Raw genomic sequence first — 23,629 nt, 5'->3', positions numbered from 1 at the left:
CTGAGCAGATATAAGCAATGGCATAACTTAATTTCCAGAATTTTTGTTATCAATGAAAAATGCACTGATAAGCACAGTGCTTTACAGAGACCTGACCACTCACTGTGCTTGCAAATACAGAAAATGGAATGTATCACCTAAACCTATCACCTTTTGAGTTGAAGACACTGAGAGAGAATATTCATGATACTTGATGCCAGCTTTACTTCTGAGTAGGAACACTAAAAGGTAAAAATACATGTAAAAGCATGCTTTCTCCTGAAAAAATTTAAAATTTGGAAAACTAATCACACGACTGCAGTTACTGCTGGCAGATGTCAGCTCCTGTAGAAAAGAATTTATCTGCTGCCCTATTAAATTTCTGTGTAATCTCTATTTAGGCCCAATTACTGCTTTCAACCCACATAAAATATCCCAACCTATCTTTACATGCGGGCAGAAACACATGGCTTGAGAGGCCTTCCTGGAAGGTGTTGAAAAGCTTTGCAGGACTGTAGAACATCTGTCATGAAGATGTCACAAATGACTGGTACACATGCAGCGTTTGGCAGAGGTACTCCAAGTATAGCAACTTGAGAGTTCACCTGCTCCAAGCATATCCCACTCCAGGGGAGAGGCTGGGCACAGCCTGCTGTGGTCCAGGACAGCTCAAAGGGTCTCACTTAGGACAACTGTTTATAGGGCTGCAGACGAGTTGGCTTTAGTCATAGTAATTTTCCACCCTGGCCACAATGAGAGTCAGTAACTTTCTTTGAAAGTCTGATAATAAAATGTTGTTCCACTCAAGTTGTTATTCAGTCTTGAAAACTAATTTTCCAAGGCTATTCTTTGAAAAACAGGAGCTGACAGAGTTTCTGATAAGTGCAAGAGCTTAGTCAGGTGCTGTTCATCAAGGCCGAGGCTTAATGGGTGTTTTTGAGATGACAGTGCAGCCCAAGGAGTGGGGGAGGATGTACCACCACAGAAGGCAACCTTGAAGATAAACTCCAAAGGTGTTTCTGTCTACATTCTCTGAAATGATAACCACCAACAGCTGTCACCACTCTGAAATCCTCTGTATAAATCATCAGAAGATATCCTCTCCATTAACAGTGGTGAATATTCAAATTAGCAAGCAATACCAGTCATAATCCACTGAAGGGAGAAGGATCACCACAAGGACAATTGGTTTCTGTGTGTCTTTTCTACACAGCACGCAGTTCTCAGCCATTTTCAGCCTGTGGTTACTCATTGTGGATGAGCAGGTTGGCTGCTGCTGCTTTTTGAGGTTCTGTGCCACTATAAAATGGACCAATGTAATTTTACAAATGCAGAGGAAAAGCAGGGACAAAATAGTGTATCTTATGCTATGCATTTAAAACATAAAAACATAACAAAGCAAAAGTAGCTTAAGAGAGCATTTTAGAGCTGTCATAAGGGATAAGGAGAAAGTCAGAAATTAGCTACATCCCTCATTAGCTTATGCCTACCTGACAAAGATTCTACTGGCCTTTTCTCTTACTTTTGTAAGAAAGAGCTGTATTGGAGAAAAGAATTTGATGATTCTGGGATGTTTAGTGTCTTGTTAAATATAACATGCTGAGCATACTTGTTTGAGAAAGTCTGTGGCTGCCTTAGCTTGTGGTCTACAATCATCTTACAATGATTAAACTGCAAAAAATATGGTATTATCTAAAGGTTTATCAATTGGAATTTAATTCCACTGCAAACTCTGCCATTAAAAGATATCGAAATTACTACTGTTAAAACAGCCACCATCAATCTGCATTAGTGACTGAACTTAAGACCATCTGCTCCTGGGGCTATAACCCCAAAGAAGTCATAGACAGGAAAAACCACAAACAGTTTCCTGATATCCAGGACCTAGGGCTTTTTGCCAGGACAAGTGCTTGTGAACAAGACACTCAGAAGAGATACCCCATTGATCACTCAAGTTGTGTTACCAGAATTCTGTAGAGATGACTGTTTCCACCACTATTCAGGTTTCAGTTTGCAGTTATTCTAAATCTGGTCCTGTACTTGCAATGCAGTTAAGTGATACTCAGAACAGGCCATGTTACTCCAGTCTTCACACAGACAGCACTTTTTTCCACCTGTCAGCTTGGACTTTCCCCCACCTCCCTGTAGCAGGACTCTTCCAATCTCTCCTGCTCTGATTCAAACCTGGGAATAACAAGGTAAAATACGAGAAGCAGCAAGATTTCAAATTACTTATGGTGAAAAAACTATTAATAATTCCAAGTTGTTTTATTTTCCAGTATTTGTCTGGAGTAATTTTTAGATTCCATTGCTAATATGCAGCTATGGTATTATATAGTTTGTTTCCTTATTTTTACATAGCAAGTCAGTGATGTTGAAATGCGTGCATTTCTAAAAGACCCGTTCAGGAGTTGTGACTGTACAGATCAGACATCCTGTGTTGTTTTTGACATCCTGTGACGTTTTCTTCACGGAGCTCTTGGCTTAAAGAAGCGCTCGGGCGAGGCGGCCCCGGAGGGGCGGCGGGCCCGGGCGGGCCCAGCCCCAGCCCGCGGCGGCGGCTCCGGCAGCGGCGGGGCTCGGCTCGCACACAGAGCTCGGGCTGCTTCTGCTTCCCAAATCGTTACCTTCTCTCTGCTACACTGCGACGCAGGAAACCTTCACCCCCATCGTGCCTAAAATTCAGGGCTCATTCCAAAGTGGAACTCACGATCGGCTTTAGTATCTGTGCAAACTCTGCTGTACGTATGACAATGGTAATAAGCTAAAATAAAGACTAAGCTGAAAACAGCTTATCTGCTGCCTGACCACAGAAGAAATTGGCAAGTGGTTGGGCTCATACTTCCTCTTTTTTTTTTCTTTCTTTCTTTTTTTTTTTTTTTTCTTCAGGTTACAAAGAGGGATCTCATTGGCTCATCTGAACTCACTGCTAAATAAGCAAGTTTTTACTCCTTTTTTATCTGCTTGTCACACCTGCAAAAGTAAGACCATGTACATAAGGCCACTGCTTTCAAATTTAAATGTCACAAGTTGTGAATGTCAATTTGTAGTGAATGGCACAGTAATGCAGCAGCTACTGAAATTTACCCTGAAGTACAATGTAATTTTTTTCCTCATTGCAGCATTATGGGATAGGATTTGGGGATTCAATTAGTAGGAAGTGTATTAGCATTTATTTTAAAATAACTTCTAGCTTCACAGATCTATATCAAAGCTAAAAGCAAACATACCCTGTAAAGTTAAACATTAAAAGGCAAGTGAACACCAGGTTTGCTTTCCTTCAGTTTTATAATCATTTAAAAGCTGACAATTAATTTTCTGGTGTGCATTTCGTACTTATGTGTGCATTCATGATCTCTTGGAGTTGACAATGCTGGAAAAACTTTCAATTAAAAATTATTCTAGTTTTTCGGATTTCTATGTCTAGGTAACCTCTGTCAAAATAAATCCCCAAGGATTTAATTAGCTTTACCTTACTTCAAAAGGCAACCTCTAGACTTTCCAGAGCATACAGTGAACGTAAGGAAGCAAGAAGTGAGAAAATACACATGTCCTTTCCTCATGTATAGCAATTTTAGTGGTCCTACAAGAACAATGTATCAGCATTGTTAGATCAAGAACTCATTGCTTTAAATACATAAACAAAAAGAATTTGTGTTCCTATTTTTTGATATATTTCAGAATTCAACAGTAAAAGGGACAAATTCACCAAAAAAAGGTAGTTCACTAAAATTGTAATAAAACTTCATTGGTCTAAATGTAATGAGTAAAGAAAAAATAGTGTACATCTTTTCAGATATTAAAACCTATTCTGAAACTTGATTCTGCAAGTTGATTTGCCATTTGGAAAGACTGTTAAGTGGAACTTACTTTACTGCTGTTACTTGCCTATCTAATAATAGTTACCTTCAGATAGATCCATTGTACTCTTTGTAATCATAATTTTTCTCTGCCAGTGAAAGTAGGTTTTCATTTATTTTAAAATAAATCCTGGTTTAGATTTAATTTGGCAAACCTGCAGTATTCTCACATTCCAAATTGTACTGTCTTCTGCTTGATCTTGTTTCATAGCCAGCTTCATAGTAGTAAGGTCATAATAACAAGAATATGAAAATTGTTAAAGAATTTAAGCAGGTCGACTTCCCTTAAGTTCCAGTCAGTGTTGTAAAAACACTTTGTGCAGGAGTATCCAAGATTTTCTTCTTTTTACAGTCCTGATGATCTTAATTTCTTAGAACATGGAAAGTTAAAATTTTACATGTAAGACCTACCTCAGCAAACTAAATAGCTGCTGTGTCAATAATGTTTGCCATGTGGTGAGTAATTGCACCAAGTCTTTGCCTCTTGAATAGCTTGGTTTGCAGCTCTTTGTTTCACTGACCATAAACCACAGGGTTAAAACATAGTGCAAATAACAAAGTAAGAAAGGTTGTAAAACAGTGCTTTTATGGTGTCTTCCAATAGGTGTCATAAGAAGTAGTAGAAGGTGCAAATACAGTTGCAGTCCATGCATAATGATAGTTTTTCTGGGCTTTTTATTTTATATATTTGAATAGCCATCATGTTTTTCTTCTCTGCAGAAGAGGCAGTAGTCAATTACAATGATGATTATATAAACTACAATTAAAACAATTCTAGCTGCTCTGACAAAAGTAGCTTCAGGCAGAGTTGGGCATGAGGTTCTGTTTTGAGTATACCTTGAGGTGTTTCTTTTCTGCCTTCTGGAAGTAATAGGCAAATAGCTTTAAGCTTTGTTATAATCCAAGCACAAATGATGATTCACTGAGTGCACTGTGGTAAATACTGCAGAGATCAGTATATGCAGCAAGATACTGGTGAAGTGCCATCAAAACAAGAGGCCTTCTGCCACTTGATCCTTGTACTCCAAACATTGTCCATGTTACAACTTCTGGAGGTATTACATTAAGTACTTGTACTGTTTAACAGATTGCACCATGGTCACAGAGGAGGGAACAACAGAACAGGTGATGGCACAGGAGAAAATACTGCACTTATTTCTTCATTTGAAAGCATTCTCAAACTATCTCTGGTATTAGCAACCTAAATGAAATAATAACAATGTAATCATCTGTTTAAAGGAATGGTTTAGTACATTTTCTATATGCACTGATACTGAGCATTTTCCCTCAGATGAATTACTAAACATGTTCATGATGTTTAAAGGGAGCTCCCAGGTCCTGTAAAAAAAAGAAAAACCCAAAGGTATCATAATTTGTACATGTAGCTTGATGCTATTTTTTACCACAACCAAGTATTAAGCATGCTTAGCAGCTATTTACAATAAGACAAGCTTTCCTGCACACAAGTAGCTGATTTTGCTGCAACATGTAATATATTGGTTTTCATGGCTGAAAGAGTATCATACTAGAACCTCTAAAGCATGTCTTTAACTTTCTCCTTTTGATGGCCATTAAATGAGAAAGTACGAAAATGAAAAGTGTCCTTATAATAAGGATTGTTTGCAAAGCATTTTGATAGGTAAATTGATTCACAGAGTCTTGGAATGGATACAGTTGGAAGGCACCTCAGCAGGCCATCTGGTCCCACCTCCCTGCTCTAGCTGGTTCATCCCAGAGCACATGGCACAGAATTACATCTCGATGGTTGTGGAATATCTCCAGTGAGGGAGACTCCACACCCTCTCTGGGCATTCTATTCCAGTGCATGGTCTCCTGCACAGTAAAGTTCTTCCTCATGTTCACATGGAACTTCCTGGGTATCAGTTTCTGCCCGTTGCATCTTGTGCTATTGCTCAGCACCTCTGGTCCTTCCCCTGAGCAGAGCCTGGTCCTTCCTCTGAGCCCTCCCTGCAGACTTGTGTACACGGGTGAGGTCCCCTCTGAGTCATCTCTTCCTGAGGCTGAGCAGGCCCAGCTCCCTCAGCCTTGCTCAGAAGAGAGATGCTCCAGCCCCTTCATCATCTTTGCAGCCTCTGCTGGACCTGCTCCAGGAGCTCCATGTCTCTCTTGTGCTGAGGAGCCCAGAACTGGACACAGCACTCCAGATGTGCCTCACCAGGGCTGAGTCAAGGGGCAGGATCACTTCCCTTGAGTTGCTAGAAATGCTCTTCCTAGTGCACCCTAGAATCTCATTGCCATCTTGGCCACAAGGGCTCACTTCTGGCTCATGGACAGTTTGTTGTCTTCCAGGACCCCAAGTCCTTCTATACAGAGCCACTTTCCAGCAGGCTGGCTCCCACCTTGCTCAGTGCCAGGGGTTATTCTTCTCCAGGTGTAGGATCCTGCATTTGCCCTTGTTGAACACCAGATGGTCCTCTGCCTACCTCTTCATCTCCAACCTGTCAAGGTTCTTCTGAATGGCTGCACAAGACTCTGGCCATTCCTCCCAGCTTTGTGTCATCAGTGAACATGCTGAGGAGGCATCTATCCAAGTCATTGATGAATAACTAAACAATACTGTCAATAAGTTAAACAATACTGGGTCCTGCATCGAACCTTGGGGGACACCACTAGTGCCAGGCCTCCAACTAGACCCTGTGCCACTGATTACGGCTGTCTGACATCTGCTATTTAACCAGTTCTCAATTCATTTCATGCTATTTCATGGGGCAAAGCAAGAACAAATGAAGAGATTAAGCTGCTCACCAAGCCCTCCTGATGGTCTCTCAACTGGCAAGACGGGTAGTGCAGAGAAATAACTTGCAACACAATAACTCTAATGTCTAAAATATATCAGCCTACAAAAGTACTCCAGAATCTTTCACAAGTAGAATTACATTTAGTAGAAAAACAAGGTATATTCCTGATTGTATCTATCTCCACTTAGTATGACATAATCTGTGCTGAATGTTTGCTTTCAACTATCCAAACAGATGTCAGTTCTGAACAGTATTTGAAGTAAAATTTTAGTCAGCAGGATATGATTTTTTATTTAAAGACAAATTGAATTTGCCAGTTGTCACTAGCAAATTAAAAAACTCACATATAAAAAAAATTTAAGTATAAATATTATGTACGCAAAATCTCTGGAACTATTCTATTGTATCAGTTCTCCATTAAAGTTTAGCTGTCTCAGGAACTTGTATTTCTGATATTTCAATGTCTCCCCAACATCTAATATTTTCATATTTTTATATAAATGCAGAATCTTTTAAATGTGGTCTTAAATGCTGAGTTTACTTGAGGTAACTTTTAATTTATTTTTATGTGATTTTCAGACATCTTTAGATGCTCCCTGCATTTAACTAAAGTACACATTACTTCAAAGACGAAATGTAATACTTGAGAACAGAGACAAGCACCCAAAAAAACCCCAAAACGAAAGAAGATATTTCAGAGGCAAGGAGGGTGCTGTAAATAATCTATAGAGTCTCAGGTTTGTCTGTGTGACCATCAATTAAGAAAGTACTTATGTACACAAATACTGCAGTTTAAGCACTTCCAAAGCAGTTGGGTAATTTCAGAGCATAAGTCCTTTTTTCAAAAGTCATATAACAGCCTTGGTGGAAGCTTTCACTTTGCTCATGGCCAGCTGTCACTCAGCTGTTAGCCATAGGATTCCTCCTGACAAAGTGTCCAGGCTGCTTTGGAGAGCCTGGTGACCTCATTTTTATTACACCAAAAACCAGCCTGTGCTGGGCTGTTGGGTAACAGCAAGCCACAATGAAGGTACTACATATCATTTCTTAATTTGTCTTAGCAAAACCCTAGAGCAGATTTTCCATAGTTCACCTACAGTCATCTTCTTCCAGAATACTTCTGAATACAAACAACATATGGATGGGGGAGAGTCAGTATCTTACTGACTCTGCACGGTTCAAAAAGGTGACAGAGTCTCCATGGACATGTGTAGCCTTTGAGCACATGGAGAAGAAATAAGCATTTAAAATTATTACATGGGCTGCAAAAAGTCTGTGGAAAAATACAGAGTATATGAAGTTTATTTTTATGAAAGTGTCAGACACAGGTATTGCATGTGTACAAACTTTACATAAAAGAGAGAAATGCTATTATTTTTCTTTTGTTTAAACAAAAGGGGCCAGTGACTGCAGCTTCCCTCCAAGGGCCTGAATCACCACTTCCTGTCAGCTTGTTAGCACTAACACATCACTTCAGAGCTCCAGCTCCAAAGCTTTAAACTGCTGCACACAGGCCAGCTTCTGTTTGTACAGTGCAGTCACTGAGCTGCAGTTCAGCAGTGTCAATAATGGTGTCTGGAGCTATTTTTGAAGTGCACTGCATTATCATGAATCAGCCTTCTGGTCTCCTACTGTAATCTGTTTAGCAAATGGCGCATTTAGCTACTTCAGCCACTTTATATATATATATATATATGCATGGTAGGCACTCAGTCTTCCATTTATTGTGCAGAATGATGAACTCATTGAAAGGATGCATTAAATAAGCAGAAAACTGTTATTGGTTTTGTTAGAATTCTCAGAATAGACATTGTAGAATTAAATGTAGAATTAAACCACTGAGTCCTGTGGTTGTCAGGGGCTCTAGAAAGTCAATTTTATATGTGCATAAACAAGGACAGCTTTGCTTAGTCATTCCCCTATCAGTGGTTGTTTCCTATGTATGGGCAAAAAATAACGTGCTTAAAGGGTCTTCTCTGCAGTTTAGATCTGTATGCTGATTAAGGTTAGTGTGCAAGATGTGGTAAAATTTCAATTTATGAATTTTTACAGTTCTTGTAACAGAGTCATGGGGCCTGTTCACTTAAGTCTTTACTCACAACACATTGAAGTCTTCATCTTTCAGATTTTCCAATATTACAAAAGCTTAAAGAATGTTTGATAGGAAGTGAAGATTGTTTGTACATCAGCAATGTTTCTACATGGAGCTAAAGTTTCATTTTAAAAGCACCACAGACTTAGAGTTTTTATTTAGACTGCATGGAAGAAAAATTCTTTCATTTTAGCATTTACACAAAATAATAAACCCACAATATATCAGTTGTATTATTTCAGGCACTGCCCATGGACATTACAATGATAATATATTGATAAATAAATTAGCAGACATTTAAAGGAAATCAAAATCAGATTGCCACTCTAACATGTCTTATACTATCTTCTATCATTGCTACATTCATTATCTTTCAAAACTCCAAGCTATTTTTGACTAAATATTTATAGAAATATTTAATAATCTGAAAGCAGTATTTTGTCACTGCTAAAACAAAAGGATTTTTAATACTTAAATATTTAGTGATTGAAGTGGTCTGGTAATGTAAATCAAAAAGAATACACACCCAGCAGAAGTAAACTCCCCCTGATCAAGAGGGGCAGTTGGATCTGGCATCCAGGACCTCGTGTTCACCAGCTGCTCAGGCTGTGCCCTGGTGTCCCTGTCTCAGGAGCCTGGCTGGCCCATCCTGCAGCCAGGGCTGCTGCTGTGTGGCATTCAGCAGGTGGTAGCTGTGACAGCACTGACTCTGCACTGTCTGCTGGCAGTGCCTAAAACATGGCAGCTCCAGGGTGTCACATGCCTCAACCCCTTTGTACTCCAGAAGAATGAGGGTCTCCTTATTCTCACAGCCCCATCCCATCCAATAGCCCCGTATGGAAGTCTTAGGTAACTCAGGGCGTTTTAAAATGCACTAGAAGCCTCCATTGAGGAAATTGAATTTCACCTCAAATATCACCGCATGAGCAGCCTGCTGCTCTGATTCTGGCCTGCTTCTAACTGTAATCCTGATATAAGAGAGACTTCAAGGAAAAATGTGGATTACAGTGTGAGATGCTAGGAAGGCATCACTTGCTAACAGGTCAGACTGATGTTCAGATAAGGTATTTCTAAACTGTCTGTAACACCACAAAGCTGACTGAATCTATTCTGAAAAAAATATCCACATGATGACAGAAAATTATGTGCAATTCTAGCTAAAATAATGGGCTCTCTTCCACTGAAGCCAAAGGGTACTGCTAGTTTCGATTGGACAGGACTGGTTTAAGGTGGAAGTGTGGGAACTGATGCTGAATGCTTTCTAGTGTGTTGCAGTTTTATTCAGACTCATGAGAAAGAATGTTGTTAGCTATAGGTGAAATGTTAAGAAGATAGGACATATTCAAATGTATTTTGATTTTGTACCAATAATCTATTCCAAAATTTAAGAAATATCATTTGGAGAAATTTTGCAATACAAAAAGAGTATAGGAACATGGGGAACTTAAAGGATGAGAATGATGAACTAAAAAGAATTCAGAAGTAGGAAAATTTTATAAGTTTGAACTGAGGCAATATTTAGAGACATATATGACTCAAATCTTAGTGTACAGCCTCACTGAATAATATCAAGATTTTCAAATATGTCTTGCAGAGTTTAAATATGAAAGCGTATTTTCTAGAAATAGTTTTTTCTTACTACTGAGAAGAATAATCTGGTGTATCCCCACTTTTTTGATGTTTAACTACTGGGTATAGTTTTATTCTTTGAGTGTAACACAACATGTAGTCTTAAATACATCCCTTTACTGATAAGAGTTTCATGTAAGGAACACCCAGACTTTTATTTGGAAAAGACAAATTTTAAACACAGATAAAACATCCATTTCAGCAGTACACTCATGCCTATCAAACCCTGATAATTAAAGGAATATTATGTAACTTGACTGTGTCTTCAAAGAAAGTTAACTTACCTTGTATTTTGTCTTTGTTCAAATTGGAATACTTTTTGCATGTTTCCTTCTCTGTGTTGCTAAAACATTGTACATTGTAAAAGAAGAAGCAAGAGAAATTAAAGAAAATCAAAAATAGAGAAGTTACTTGGAAACCAAAATGTCTACAATGTCATTATATACTCAGAATGTGAGTCATTCTAGAGGCATTTACAGTTTTTTACGCCATCAAAGACTCAAAAAGTAATAGCAAGAGATATAAATATTGTAATAAATACAATAAACTCACAGCAACCATAGATTTAATGTGGCCTAAAATTTTACAGAAACATAAAAAGTAGCAAATCTCAGCTCCCCTTACTTAGAATGTAATTCTCCTAATTAATTAGCTGTGGTAAAGAGAATACCTGTTAATAGCCTAAGACATATGGTGCACAATTTAGCTGCTCTGATTCACAGAAAAAGGAACATATATCGTCATTGTCTTTTTGTTGTTGTTATTTGGAATGATATTTTATCACTGTTATTTTATTATCACTGATATTTATCATCACTGTTATTTATGATCACTGATATTTTATTCTTTGGGTTCTCAACATGTTTTCTAGCATTCCTCTCTGAAAGCATTACAAAAATCCTTCTTCCACTCAGGTAAAATAGGAAGAAAAGTTAAGATCTTTTGATGTTTTTCTTGAGGCATGAACTGTACAAACTATTTAATTGCATGTAGGTCACTTCAGCCAACTTAAACAGCTCAAAGGCAAGACTTCAAAATTGTTTCAAATTTTTTAAAGAAATGCCTAAAAATATTTCAGAAATAAAATATTTTAAAATGCTTTAATAATGGAATATTAGAAGCAATATGAGAAATAGGGACTATAATAGCCCACAGGAAATAGATTGATTCTTATGAAAACAATACCTGGTAAGTATAGACGAGCAAGATGAAGGGTGTGATTGAGAGAACATCCCTCCTTCTGCATCAGCACTACCCATTCTCACTGCTTATTACTCAATTCTGCATCTCAGATTGAATCACTGCTGTTTTTATGGAGTCCTATAGTCTTCCAGACCAGGGAGGGTCAAGAGAGCATCTTCAATGTGCTGTAGAAATAAATACATATAAATAATTATGTAACTGAAAAATGAACTCACCTTTAATGAAAAATCATTCCTGGGACTCTCTTCTTCACTTTTGAGTATCTCTAATGTATATTAATTAACTAATTCACTTATATAGTGAATTTTAACTGTGGAAACAAAACATAAGTGGCCTGGAAAAATGGGTTAACCAATCAAAAACCCTTCATGTTTTTCATGCAAATTTTGGTCCCAAGCCTTAGAATGACAACCGCCTTTCCCCTAAACTAGCTGTCAATAATTCCTAAATAGGTATCCTAGGTAGAAAACAGTAGCAACCAGGGATATCTGCACCAGTACATTTTGTGTAATGGCACTGGGAAAAACATGTCTCCCATCTTCTCTGACTTGTCCGTGAAAGCTCCTCCTTTCCTCCAACCACCAGAAATTAGCAGGCAGAATTTCCTTTGGCTGGTTCTTCATATTGAGTGTACCTTGTGGCTGTCTCCATGCACAAGTATCTACTGAATCAGACTGACATAGCTACAACCCACTGCATTTTGTTGATACTTCTCAGACAGGGCTTGTGACTTAGAAGAGGCTGCAACATGCTTTCAGCAAGACCACAGTGGGCTTGCAGGCTTTGGGCCTTTTTTTTAATATATATAACTTCATGAACTAGAGGTAATAAAATTATTCTGATTCTATAGAACGCATAGAGATGGATAGAACACATCTTAGAAGCTGTATTATTGCTAGTTCTGAGGGAAAAAACCAAGTAGACAATATGCTGCTTATGGCCAGCAGAGAGGATGGGGGCCCTGCTCTGTCATGTTATTGTCCAACTGAAGCTTCTCAGGGTACCATTACAACAGGCCAAGCTCTCTGGGTGACAGTGAGCTAAGACTGCCGATCTGGTAAGGAGAGCTGCAGCAACACACAGTTATCTTTCAACTAACATCCTACAAACAGCAGCTGCCAACAGCAAATTAGTTGATGGCTCTGTGCTGAGGCAGTGAGCAGGGCTTTTCACAGCACAGCCCATTTGGGGTGTGCTGTAATTGGGGTTCGGTAGGTGTGCGGCAAATTCAGGAAGTGCAATTTGCACCTCTTTGCGCCAGAAACAGAATGAGTCAGATCCTTGAAGCTTCAATTTCAGCTTTGCTGCTGCCTTCTCATTGTTCTGACTAATACAGTGATTTTATACCCAGCTAAGTATGGTAAAAGTCAGCTGCATGGCCTCTAGGTTAGAGTCAGCTCATGCTGGCGTCAAAGCTAAAAGACTCCCACAGATTTCAGGGGAGCAGCTGCAGGCCACTCCAGGTACCTGTAAGCAAAATTATTAACTACATGAGAAACACACAAATAAGATACATTTAACAGCACAACACACCGCATCAGAAGTCATTAGCATCTCAATGCTTAGGTGTCAAATTTGAAACACCTGAAAGAGGCCAGAGGTTCAGAAAGAACAAAGCAGATGGACATAAGACCTCTAACATATTAAAAGCCAAGAAACTTAAAATAGGCAGCAACTTTAAATGCAAATCTAGCTCTCTAAACATATGAAAAAAAGGCCTAGAAAAATGCCCTGTATGGTTTTGGCCCCAGATGTCCCAAATTACTGCACGTCCCAAATGCACTATGCTGTGAAAAGTCCTGCCCACTGCCTCAGCACATACTTGTCTAACACTGCAGGATCAGTGTCCTGTGTTAACTTGGTATGACCTTGGTCCTGGGCAATACTGAAACCTCTCTCTTTCACAAGACTTTATATATACACACTGGCACTTTTCATGGTCAGTGCACACATTTACAGAATACAGGCTTCTTTCCAATTTATTTAATTACTTACTATAATTAAAGTATTTCAAAAACCATTTCTTACTAATGGGTACAATGTTTTTTCCTTCTGTTTATAAATTAACTTTAGTAATTTGTGACGAACACAGAGGGTGAAATGACTTAAAATAATGTAAAATTGGAAAGATTTAGTAACAAGTTTTATTTCCCTGCATTCTCCCATTGGAACCATGACTTGGCAATGCATTTGATAACTGTTTTTCCTTTTGATCTTGTGCAAGCCAAAACCTTAGTCTGACAAAGTATATTGTGAGAGCAGTTATCTAAAACTGCCTGGAGCTCTGGCAGAATCAGGCCAAGGGCCTTGATGCTAACCCTGCAAAAAGTAATTGGGGTTTGCAGTTGGCTATTGGCAAAGTAAGATTAGATTTGGTTCTGTAAGGCTGTTGTAACTCCAGAAAATGAAGACATCACCATTTAGTAGTGTTCGTAGTTAGCCCACAACATTTTTTTCTTAAAAGGTGAGGATAAGGTCAGTGGTGAGACCCAGCTTCTCCACCTCTCCAGAGGAACTGCACGAAGAGACACCAGGGTAATTTGACACAGAGGTCAGACTTTCTATGTACTTGCTGTACAGTATTCTCTAGTCTCAGAATAGTGCAGCTGACAGCTAGGATCCCTCCTTTCTAACAGATGTCAGGTGTATTTCAGTAAATATCGAAACCATGGATAGCTTTCTGAGCCTGATGTGAAAACAGAGATTCTAAGATTTCCTGTATGCGATTTATAACCTCCTTAGAGGCCCAGATGATCAGCCTTGCCTGCCTATCAAGCGCTACTCGCTTTTTGGGTCAAAGAGGCATCAAAATGGGGTCAGAGGACGAGCTCATTATTTCCTCTCTTCTCGGCAGTCTGCTCCCAATGCTTCTTGGCTCCTCTGTGACGAACGTGGCATTGTTTGTGAAACAATGTCATGTTTTAATGATTTGCAAAGTACTATGAATCGTGCATATTAAAGATACTCAGAAAGCATTAACAGCTGTTATTTAGTGCAGCAAAGTTTTATAGAATTTCAAGGATATAGACTAGTTATGTGTTGAACAATACGCCCCCATTATAGCGGGCCTAATTAAATAGCCCATCAAGACTTCAATAAATTGGCAATAGCGTGAGTGAAATTAATACAGGATTCAAAAATATTTTTAATCTAATTTGCTACATCTGACGGAGCAGTATTTTCAGATGGATCTTAGTTAAAGTACATAAAATAAATATTAAAAAACCTCAATGTATACTTGCCAAATAATTAAACTTTCAGAACCCACAAGGGGTCTGACCCCAGCGTGACCCGCTGCCACTGTGCTGGCGCTACCGGCGTCATTCCCGGCCGGCACCGCCGGGAGCGCCTGCCCGGGGTGTCCCATCCCGGTGTCCGCAGGGTTCCACAGGTGTCCCATCAGCACCTGCGGAACCCTGCGGAGCCGCGGCTGCTGCCGGCCCGGGCGCGGCCGGCTCCCGGCGCAGCTCCGCGCGGCGCGGCCGGAGCCGCCCGTGCCGCGGCGCCCCGGCGGCAGCCCCGCCTCAGGCGGCCCGGCCGCCGCCGCACGGCGCCCCCTGGCGTGGCGGGCCCGCCGCGGCGCCCCCGGGCCCGCGCCCTGAGGGAGCGGCGGGCCCAGCGCGGGATGGGGCGAGCGCGGCCCCGCAGAGCACCGCCTCACACCCGCGTGGCCGGGAAAGGGCGGCGGAACATTGTTATTTTTAGGGACACTAAAACGTTGTGGTCACTGCCCCTTGCAGGAAGCCTTATTAAAAACTAATTATTGGTCCTCATTAGAGCCGCATTACAGTTCTGTTAAGAAATACATGAAAAGATAAAAAGTGGCAGAAAAGTCCGGCCATTAAGAATATAAGCTGAATAAACTTTCCATTTGTGAATAAAACCTTCAGAAGAGGGTCTGCAATATTTAACCTAAAAGGTAGTGCACCTGGTTGACAGAAATCATCATCATCCCAGTGTCAGGAGCATATTAACATTTCAGACTACAAACAAGAACTGCTTCTAAAATTATTGTAGAGGTTAACAATAATTTCCATCTTTAACAGATAATAAAGTCGTAGTAAAATAATATTTGATTTTTTTATTAAAGCAACTCTGCAGACGACCAGCTGATTTGGACTAAAGAACATTTACTAGTTTGTTTTTTGTGTTGCAGCCGCCGGAACAGCAGGACCAGCACTCCAAAATCTGCCTGGCCACTGGCAGCACCAGCCACTGGAGCTCGAGACCATTTTGGAACCAGGGCGCAGTGAACAGCTGGCTCGAATGAACGCCTGGGAGCCCACACCCTCTCTGTTCCTCAAATAACAATGTTTGTTGCATTCTTATTACACTGAAAGGAAAGCAATAAGCATTTGGGAAAACCACATCTACAGGCTGGTGTGTGGGAGGACATTACGATGTTATCCTGTGCAGCAATCTCTTACTTCTCTCTCTACATTTGATAATAAAAACAATGGTTGAACAAATGTCCCTTTCACACTTTGCTCCTCTGCTTTTTGTTCTCCGTCACCCTCCCTAAAACAACACAAACTGAGCCGGTAATAGTTTGTCAGATTCCAGACTCTGGAATGCATTTTCATCAGCCCATTTCTATCTGAACGGAAGCGCAGAGCTGCTGCAGCAGCCACAAAAGCACGAGAGGTCCCATACATCCCTGTGGCTCCTCTCACGCTGGGAGAATTATGGCTACGGATAGGAGTCCATACTGACATCTCTGCCATCTCTCCCGTGTCATCTCCCTGCACACCGTTCCGTCCCCCTCTCTCTGTGCTACTTAAAGCAATTACAACTCGAGTGACTCAATACACCACAATCTTGGAGTCACTCCCCCATACAAGAAAATAAAAGCTCTCCCTCTTTTCTACGAGATCAACTTTCTGCTGATATTTGAGTGAGATGGTGCCAACCCAGACAGAACTGTCATCCAACACTTCTTCTCAAGTAGCTTTTTACCCCTTTGTGACTTGGTAGGAACAACAAATACACAAACTCAAATGAAATGGAACTGGAATGCTCCCAGTGACACAGTGGCAGACAGTGACTTGCAGGTGGGAAAGCGCCTCTCCCTGGAAGATGAAGACTCTGAAGTTACCTACATGTGCATCGTCTTTCAGATTCCCTTGAGCTGACAGCTCCCCCACCTACCTGTAGGAAGTTTTATATGGCAACAATGAAGGGAAAGAAAAGTACTAATAGAGAAAGTGAGATAACAAAAGCATAACATAGAAAAATACACTAAAAAGAAGCTCAGCAGCAGAATTAGAAATAAAACTTTCCCTGAAAACAGCAACAGGAATCTAGCCAAGAAGCAATGGTCTTGGTATACTTTGGAAACTAGAAGTAGAATAATTGGAAGCATATCTTATTTAATCAGTAATACATAAGGAATATTTTCTAGCGTCCTAACTATGGATTTAGTCCTATAAATCTTTACTTGCGTAAGAAGTTTGTACATGCAATGAGTACTAAATACTTGGAAGATGTTTATGCCATGCTTTAAAAATTTGTTTATTAGGAGACTGAAACAAAGAAGTAGATTGTAGCATCTCATTACGAAAAAGAGGATACACATCACATCCAAGTAATGTGGCACTCTCCTTCTTTTAAGGTGAACACCACAAATGCTGAAAACATTTGGATTAAAATAAAAAGTTTATAATTTAAGTGCATGTTTTTTACACTGAGGATCCTTCTAGCAAATACCAATAAGCAAGCTGGTCCTGTTCAGCATGTTGTATTGTACTTCTGAGATCGAGCTATTTATAATCTTTACTGCTTTATTGTTGTTTTAAATAGTGTGTAGATATATGTAAATATTCACACACATAAATATTTTACAATCCATATAATAATTTTAAAAACAGTGCACTTGCAGAAAAATATTAGCATGAAAACATATATTAAAATGCTAGTCATATAATATTTATGTTATACATTAAATACAAATTACCGTATATTTTTGTTCAGAAAAGCTTTCAAGTTCTGTCAGCATTATTTGATGGCTTACATATGGAAAAACGGAAAGAAAATTATTTTATTATCCTCCACTAGAGGGAGAGAGAGCAGCTCTTGTTGCTGGGCAGATTCTGCAAACACTTTCATTCTGCACCATTTAAAGCAATGATGTCAAGTTTTGGGGGGAAAAAACCCGAGCAATTTAGTTCATTATATTATCAAATACAAAGTAACTCCTAAAATACTGAAGACATGAAATCTAAAATTTCCTTGCTGCTAGGTTACTTTCTGGAATCAATACTACACCAACTTTATTTCTTTAGACATCTATGTTAACATATTTATTAAAACATCTGAAATAAATAGCAAAAGTAACAGAAATTATAATAGTTACTAATTTGATATCAAAACAAAATTACCTATATTGTATTTTCCATTCCGTATTGGATAAGGAACATTCCTGCAGGTAGTGCATCGTTTTCACTTCTTCCTTAGAAATCAAAGCATGATTTCTTCCACCCAAGAGGTCACCCTCTATCTCAGAAGCTCAGAGAAGTCTCACCTCCCCAGAGACAATTTGACAGCAACTTTTCAGACTGCCGATGTTTCCATTTCACCTAAATAACCTGATGATCCAGTCCATGATATCCACACAAGTGTCCGTCACTTTCAGTCCTCTGGACTTGTTGCCCTGCTGGTTTGCAGTCTGAGGTAGGGTAAGAAAACAAGAGCTGCTGTCTGTGTCACAGAACGGGTGGGACCTGCCCCAGCCCACAGAAACACGAGACACTTGGTTTAGCTCAGAGTACTGAGCAGGACCAAGTTTCTGATGCATTTGTAAGGTCATTTGGACAGTGGGCACAGGATGCACAGTACCTAAAGGACAGCCATGTAATCAAAAGCTGAAATGCTACTTTCATTTAAAATCCACTGCAGAAAGAGTACAGAAGAAAGGCTGGGAATGGTTAATATGTCAATTGTCAAAGTAATAATCTAGCACTGGAAGTTTAAGTGACCTTGAAAAGTTGTAAATATTTCTTTATATACTGTGACATGGACAAACTAAGCACAAGGCAACAACTGTTTGGTTTGTGTTCATATAGATTTCAAAGGAAGGCCTCTGTTTATGGTTCAAGAACATCAAAAACTTAACAAGGAAGCACAAACCAGACTGTAAAACAATGTTTGAATTTAATTCTGAAGTTTATAAAATGCTCACAGATAAAAAAATCCCATTAAATATATTTCTATTCTGCAGTCCTGTTTATATTTATTTAAGTTTTCTAAGGAACTAGAGGCAGGTTAATAATACATTCATTTTCTCTTTCTCTGTTTAAGGAAAATTGTAGTTATTGACAGTATGAGCACTATGGAGAGATTGAAAAAACCCCAGTGAAACAGGCAAATGATATGGGAACACTTACTGAGAAGGAAGGAATGGCTCTATCTTAGACACATAATGGCAGCTTTTGTACAAACAGCTCTGGCTGAGTTGTCACAGAGATCTCTGTTGCAGGATCTCTGGGATTTTTTGGCCTAATAGAGATCAGTCACACTCCAGCTCTCCAAAACAGCACATGCAGCTGTGGAGAGCAGGACAGCAGCAGAACACTCAGCACACCCTGGCAGCTTCACACAATGTGAGAATCCCTGGTTCAGGTACTGCTGCAGATGACCTTATGAGATATGAGCCACTAATGGCACACTGCAACTTAGCTGTGAGCTGAGGAAGTCACCTGCTGTAACTTGGCTGAAACATTTACAGCTTTCAATTCAATGGACGACAGTGTATGTGTCTCCTTCTGTCTCTAATCAGTGTTTACCTGCTCTGTTCTCATGAATTGGAACACCATTGCTGTTCTGGTGTTTAAAAAATACATTTTCTGGAAATATGCTACTTTGGGATTTTACCCAAATCAAGCTATTAAAATGTTGTGTTAGGATTTAATGAAATTTTCGATATTTCACAAACTGTTTATAAAGAATGTAATACTATGACAGTGGTGCTACAGCAAATAGAAACAGAAAGGAAGATAACACAGTTCAAATTAATCTCAGAAAAATTCAATATTTACAAAGAACAAATGCTGTTTTGTATTATGTTTTTAAAATGTTTAGAAATCAGAAGACATTTTTACCAAAATGTCTGTCAAGATAAGCATGAAGAAAACTACAGAACAAAGTTATATATTCTAAACTTTATGTGTAATCTGCAGCAACCCCAAATTTATTGGTTTGCACTAGACACATGCAAAACATTCAGTTCATACCCACTATAGTAAAACATTTCAAGAGGAAAAATTTAGAAAGCTACTGCACACAGATTAACACTGTGATTTGAATTCCATAAAGTCAAAGATAGCTTTGGTACCACTGAAATAAATACTTTAATTTATATTTACTAGTTCAGTGCTAATTTGACCTTGCAGGAATTTGCAGTTAATTTGGTATATTTGCAACCCACAACCAACTCATGCATTGCATTCTCTGAGATCTCTTACATGCCCAAGTCTGACCCAGAGGAAGTGACTGCAGTGCCAGTGTGAGTCATGTTGGAGGCCCCAAGCTCTCTGTCCTCACGGTACTTCAGATGTTCAGCCAGCTGCAACCACACCCTTAAGCTCACACGTTTTAAACCAGAAAAGCGAGATATCACCATGTGCAAAACATGTTAGTTACAATTGCAGTTAGGATTTTTCCTGATAAGATAGTTTATCTTCCTTCTCAATATGCGACTTCGATTGCTAAAGTAGAAAGCTGAAGTTAAATAACACCACATAAAGGGACTGTTTTATCGCCTCTTCTTTTGTTTTGTGAGCGAGTGTCATTCCTCCTGTGCTGTGACTTTCTGAATTAGGGAAATAACTATAATGAGTTGCAGAACAAACATTTTCCTGTGGATGTCTTTATCTATAATGTGGAAATGTAGGTTTGCTGGTGCTGCTGCCACTGAAGAACTTAAAAGTGTGTGGGTGGCAGCAGTTCAGTTCTGAAGCAGCAGTCACCATACATACTCCTACCCATACAATGTACCCTGCCAGCTCTTTAGACTTCTGCAACTCAGTATCCTGTAACTGCTCACTTCCTCCCTTCATTCTTGCTGCACTTATTGTGGAAGGATGAGCCTCCAACCTCTCATGTGAGGCAATACTCAATTTTGCTGTGAGAACTTCTAATATGAATCTTGACAAGTCACTGATAAAATAGCCTCTCCACTCTGAGGCAGGACTGTTACTACTCTGCAGCATCCCTAGCTGCTGAGAAACATTCTTTGGTTCTTTTAATACAGTCCAGGAAACTCACATTTTTCACCACATACACAGAGTGTTTTTTACACAACTTAATTGAAAGAGAGTAGCCTTAGATTAAATGGTGCAAAGAAATTCTTCCCTGAGGGTGGTGAGGCACGGGCAGAGGTTGCCCAGAAAGGCTGTGGCTGCATCATCCCTGAATGCTCAAGAAAGGCTGGATGGGGCTTTGAGCAACTCAGTCTAGTGAATGGTGTTTCTAACCACAGGAGGGGGTTTGAAACTACATGACCTCTAAGGTCCTTTGCAACACAAACCATTCTATGATTCTGCACTGTCCTCCTAAAGGATCTAAGGAAGTTGAACAGGACCTTCTATATCTGTAGCTGATGTAATTCATCCGCTCTTGGAGAGAGAAGAGAGAAAAGACAAGTAGTTATTCTCCAGAAAGAAATCTCCATGCCAGCAATGATAAAAATGTTGCTTTTTCCTCTACTTTTGAATTCCATTCCCATGGCCTATCCTCACTATTGGGTGAACTTGAAGATAGCAAATTAGTTCATTCTTTCCCATTTGAGTAAGACTCTGCAGCTATCATGGGAGTAGGCAGGGGAATTACTGAAAATGTTCATACTTGCTCTGAGTATTGTTTGATAATGTTGTTTTGGGGTTGAATCCACCAAAGAGACCAAGGATTCTCTGCAGACAGGCAGTGGGAAAAGAAGAAAATATGCATAATTTCTGTTTGGGAGTCTGGACCCACCAAAATGAAGAGAGGGCACAAGCTTTTAAGGTGTTGTAAGATATTTGTACTACTGTGCAGTCTCTATGCCAAATGATAATATTAGGTTTCTTTCCTTTTTGCCTTTTTACCCAGCACCAATGTAGCATGCCCTTAAAAATATACAGAATTCTTCTATCACCCGAAGAAGCTTATGGAAGAAAGAGGAGGCAAAATCTGTAAATACCATAAATTATCTTTCTTTTAACAGCAACTTGTGTAATGAAGAATTGGCCGGGTCATTTGGTGATACTTTGTACTGGTTAAAGGTTCAGTGGTTCAACAAAACTGGGAAAAGGATTTCTTTTTCTGTTCTGTATCTTGGTGCTGCAGCAACCAAGCTCCTATTTCAAACCTTTCCTTCCTCATCAATCACTACAGCACTGTGACTTCATGAGAAGCAGGGTGTCAGCTTAATGAGAGCTTTAGGGAGGAGTGATCAGCACTACAGCAATAGTAGAGGAAAAGTGCTGGGAAGATAAATATCACTTTATATTTGTATAAGTACGCATTTCCAGAGGGCTGAATGGTCTATGAGATCTACAGCACAGCTACCCTTTTGAGCATAGGGGATTAAGCAGTGGTTGAAGCTGAAGAGTATGGTCTGAATGAATGAACTGTGAGATGGGTTAAAACTGCATGGAATCCTGGGCTTGAAGAATAGGAATCAATGGGGTGTTTAGTTAGTGACCAGTACAAGCAGAACACGCAGGGTCAATACTGGTGCCAGAATTGTTCATTACCTTGATTTTAGCTTGAATAATTATATAGGATGCACCTGCAGCAGATTTTCAGATAATACTAACTTAGAAGGGGTGATTTCCAAATCAAATAGTGGAGATCCAGTTGGATCTTTGGGAAACGTAAAAACTGAGGCAAGAGAAACCTTACAAAGTGAAATGAGGAGTGCAATGGGAACACATGTGGTCGAATAGTGCCAGGAACCAGTGCAAGCTGCCAGAGCAGCAGCTGAAGAGCATGTGGGGTCACAGTGGATGCTAAACTGAACATGAGCCAGCAGGGTGTTTTCACTGTGAATAAAGTGAACCACCACCTGAGCTACATTAGGAAGGGAGCACGGACAGCAGAAGAATGGAGATTATTATCCCTCCTTATTTAGTGACAGTGAGTCCACATCTGGGATAATGTGTCCAGTTTGGGGTTCCCTAGTTCAAGAAGGATGTAAAGAAACAGGAGAGGGACATCCAGAGGGCTGATGAGATGGTAAATGGCCTATCATATACAACTTGTGAAGAGATTTAGAATAAATTTGGCTAGGTTTGCCTGGCAGAGAAGAAAATAAAGGGATATATGACAACAACCTGAAACTACTCGAAGGGGAATGGCAAAGATTATTGAGCTGGACTCTTCTCAGTAGTAGCAAATGGCAAAACCAGAAGGAAAAGTCACAATCTGAGTCCTTGGAGTTGTGACAGGATGCATGTGATTGTGCATGGCTGGTGCTAGACAGGAACATACTGCCCAGAAAGGCTGGCCAGTCTCTATCCTTGAAGGTATTCAAGGGCAGCTTAAGCAAGGCCATGACTGACATGCAACACTACAGGTCACAGTCCTGCTTCAATTGGAAGGCTGGACAGGATGGATCCCAGAGATTCCTTCCAACCACCGCTTCTGGGACTATGCTGCCCGGTGACCCCCAGATAGTAAAGGAAATTGAATTATCAGCTCTTCCTACTTCTGCCTTCTTCCCTCTCTCCCTCCATTCCTCTTTCCCTCTAAGTTATATTATGACATCTAATTACCTTTATGTTTAAGGGACTAGTAAAACATCCTTCCTTGTCAGTTGGGGTTACTCTGCTTGCCATCCAAGCATTTTACACAGTAGAGATTTCTAAGGCAGCAGAGTCTGTCACACTTTGTTTACCTCTTATTTTACTGGATCAGGCACCTTATTCTTAGCTAAAAACAGCAGACTTTTTCTGATACCATAGGATTGTCCTCTCCATTCTTACAAAATTGACTTTTTTCCTTACTGAACATAATTTCTATTCTTGCTATTAGACATGCACAGTTTAGTGGTTACAATTTACACATTTGTCTTCCCAAGGAACAACATAAATCCAAAACAATAGCCCAGAATCACTGTGGTGTAAGAACCA

General features: G+C 39.8%; 2 long non-coding RNA genes across 2 annotated transcripts; one reads left to right on the top strand and one right to left on the bottom strand.

Annotated features, from left to right (window-relative positions):
* Positions 1-2,072: 2,072 nt before the first annotated feature.
* Positions 2,073-16,002, top strand: LOC110473891 (uncharacterized). Its single transcript, XR_002465986.1, has 2 exons — positions 2,073-2,177; positions 15,679-16,002. It is a non-coding gene; the product is annotated as an uncharacterized LOC110473891 (long non-coding RNA).
* Positions 4,478-14,875, bottom strand: LOC110473890 (uncharacterized). The gene is made up of 4 exons (XR_002465985.3): positions 14,765-14,875; positions 11,505-11,686; positions 10,604-10,662; positions 4,478-5,177 (listed from the first exon to the last, which is right to left on the bottom strand). It is a non-coding gene; the product is annotated as an uncharacterized LOC110473890 (long non-coding RNA).
* Positions 16,003-23,629: the final 7,627 nt, after the last annotated feature.

The sequence above is a fragment of the Lonchura striata genome, chromosome 10 (assembly GCF_046129695.1).
Source record: "Lonchura striata isolate bLonStr1 chromosome 10, bLonStr1.mat, whole genome shotgun sequence".
NCBI classification, from domain to species: Eukaryota; Metazoa; Chordata; class Aves; order Passeriformes; family Estrildidae; genus Lonchura; species Lonchura striata.
Note: the sequence above shows the minus strand (reverse complement) of the source record. Positions and strands in the feature narration are given on the sequence as shown.